The sequence below is a fragment of the Salvia hispanica genome, chromosome 2, assembly GCF_029641045.1.
Source record: "Salvia hispanica isolate PSC_SH4W2 chromosome 2, Shi_PSC_v1, whole genome shotgun sequence".
Classification (NCBI taxonomy): domain Eukaryota; kingdom Viridiplantae; phylum Streptophyta; class Magnoliopsida; order Lamiales; family Lamiaceae; genus Salvia; species Salvia hispanica.
The window spans coordinates 13,710,242-13,713,489 of record NC_142693.1 but is presented as its reverse complement, the minus strand read 5'-3'; the positions used below and the strand labels follow the sequence as shown (position 1 = coordinate 13,713,489).

General features: G+C 40.9%; 1 pseudogene; it reads right to left on the bottom strand.

Moving 5' to 3' along the window:
• Positions 1–721: 721 nt before the first annotated feature.
• LOC148931614 (uncharacterized) lies at positions 722–1,521 on the bottom strand (annotated as a pseudogene).
• Between the last annotated feature and the right edge of the window lie 1,727 nt (positions 1,522–3,248).

The window sequence follows — 3,248 nt, the reverse complement described above, 5'->3', positions numbered from 1 at the left end:
TGAGAAGGGGAGGGACTTGCCAAAACAACCCATATTGGCAAAGGATGGGGCAGGGGTGTCGACTCTCTCACCTCATGCAAGTTCTTGCGCCTCTAACTCCCCGTTTGGGTGGAAACTTAATCTTCGAAAATGATCATCGCGCAGCGGTGTTTGGTCAGTGCAACATATAGGCTGTTGTGGTGAAGCTCAAGTGGGTGGACGGTATTTTTTGATATCCCGAAGTAATGACTGTGATATATATATCCTATATGGTGTCTACTTGTCTAACATATTTTGTAGCTTGTGATGGCAACTATTGTATGTACTAGTAGTAATGGTATTTTGCTGTCCAGTGTGGTATGATGTGATAGTCCTTAGCTGCAATTTTCCATGTTCGGTACACAGATGCAACAACGATCAATGTAAGGCATCTACATTCTACCCTAGTGCTCAAATGTGTAATGCATTATCTTACTCTGGACTTAAACAACTATGGCTGTGGTTTGAATTTGTTCAAAGAAATTCCATAGAGTTAAATATTGTGATCCTTATACTTACCAATTAATTATGAGTAATTAATAAAACACTCAAGTGAAACAAGAAGCTCTAGACAAATGCAGTTATGTTGCATACATAATCCATTCATTATATAATGCCATAAGCCAAGGCTAAACCACCAAAAGTCAGGTAAAAAGGGCCACAAATGGCTTAATTTGTACTACTACTTATATACAAACTAGGCTAAACCACCAAAAATCAGGTAAAAAGGGCCACAGATGGCTTAATTTCTACTACTACTTACATACAAACCAGGCTAAACCACCAAAAGTCAGGTAAAAAGGGCCACAGATGGCTTAATTTCTACTACTACTTACATACAAACTGCAGCAACAGTTTCAGCAAAATAAAATGCAAAAAGAGGCATGCATTAATAGGGCATACTAATTACCAAACGCATGTCCCGTTAACCTTCCTTGCGGTATTCATCAATGAGGCATAGAACATAGCCAAGTCGAGCATTGGCTGGCATCCCCATAAACACTTCTAGGCGCTGAGGTTTGTCGCCTAAAATGTTGCACAAAAGGTAGCATTGGGGAAGAGTGAGGCCCTCCACCGTCCCAAGCTTTTCAAAGACGTCCTGCCTTGCTTTCCCCATTTCAAAGTCATACCCAATTCTTGTAGAAATCATCTCCAGACGCGCGTTTGTTTCGGCATGAAGGTTCCCCAGGAACTCCATGAGAACTGCATCACTTGACTCCTTCTTGCGAAGGCCAGGACTTGTTTTGTTGATTGACTCTTCTTTGCCGCCATTGCCCGAGTTAGTGTCGTTCACATCAGTGTTACCAGCCAGGGGACTGTTTGGATCAATAAAATCTGAAAACGAAGGGTAGTAATCGTTGTCATTGCATTGACTACCACCGGCCAGTTGGGAACGCATTTGAGCTGCGGCAGCCTCTAAATCCTCTAACCCTCTTCCAGATGCTCGGTCTTTGCCAAAGATTAACTTCCAGGTTTCCAAAGAGGCCACAACTTCGAGCGCATTCCCTTGGCGTCCTTATCAGCCTAGGTGGTTGACAATCAAGTTAGTATCAGAAGTAGAGGGTGTGGGATATAACTGAAATAGCAATGGCAGATGCCTAAAAAAAAAAACCATACCGAAACAATTTGGTCCCATTGATCATCGCTGCAATCTATCTTATAATCACCATCTGGACTAAACCCAACCCCACTTCTCGCCAAGATGTTTCGTAAACATCCGTAATGCTTCTTCCAAGCACCGATTTTGGATTGTATGTGAGGGTTACCTTTCAAGTCGCTATTGGGAAACTCTGCACGGATTGCATCTTCACATTTGGTTAGGTATCCAGACCGGAAACCATTGTCTGATTTCCAACCTCGTGCCACGAGTTCGAGCAGCGTTGCCGCAAGTATTTTCTCTTCCCTTTGGGTCCACATTCGACGAGAACGGTCCCCTTTGCGGAATTCTGCCGGGAGGACTCAGCAAGCACTGACAAAAACCAACAAAACACACAAAATTGAGACATTGGAATACATATTCTGTTGGAATGTCTTGCAAAACAGCTGATTCAATATTTGTAAACTGTAAAACCTACTGTCAGATCCCAGGCTAATTGAACGATTGCTCCATGGTCGTTTCCCTTGTGCCTTATCACCTACAATGTGCACACGGAGAGCAAGTCAGTTTTTTGGCATCTATTTGAGAGCTTGACATCACAAAAAAGGTTGTATACATTATGGACCACTCGATAAATAATATAGTATATCCTCTACAAAATAGAGAGATAAACAAAAACCCATGACATCAAACCAAAAATAAACATCGATCTCTCGATAAATCAACACGTCGCCCAAATTTGCATCATCGAACGTAATGCTAACAGAAGATTTGTGGGTTTCAGAAATCACACCTGAATGCACACAAAAATCATCAACCAAAACATGAGCCAATACAACGTTTCAATCGAAGATCTTTTCAATAATATGGAGTGGCGCTGAATTTTGTGATTCGTACCTCTGTTCCGCAGGAGGCTCGATTCCATGTCTTCTTTTGGGTGAGTGAGTTTGTGACTGTCTTCAAATGGGTGAGTGAATTAGCGTCTGCCTTCCCCAATTTTATTTCATCCGAAATCATTCAAAAATGTACAATTGCCGCGCGGCAATACTTGGCGGGATGTTTGGAATGGCCAAAAATTTTAAAAGGGCATTTTTGTATGATCGGAAATCTGCATTAGTCAGTTAATTAATAAAAAATCTGAAAATGTGAAGTGGACGGCCCAAATCTTGGAACTCAAACACACGAAATGACTCTCTCAATCCTGGGCCCTACAGTTTTTAGTCAGATAAGATTATGGATCAGATTTTGTTATGCTTTTCCCATATCTAGGACCTTGAACATGCCCTAAGATTGGCAAACAATCAGATTCAATATATACATAATATTACAAAAGGGCTGTTTAACACAGTCAATTAAAACTCAACAAAAAACATACCAAAGAAGGATGTATCATCCACTTGCTCAAGCTGTGAAATTTCAGTGAAAGACTTGAAATCATACATACATCTCAGAAATCTGTTATCATTCACGTCAACCATTTTTGTCTTCACATTCATCAAGAGTCTGAACTGATGATTAGTGGTTTTCTGAGAGTGTTAGGCCTGACAAAGAAGTTCTTTATACTAAAGATTCTTCCTTCTTTAAGTCTAGAACCAAGATTCTGGAGCAAACCATTTGGAAAAGTGGCTTGGAT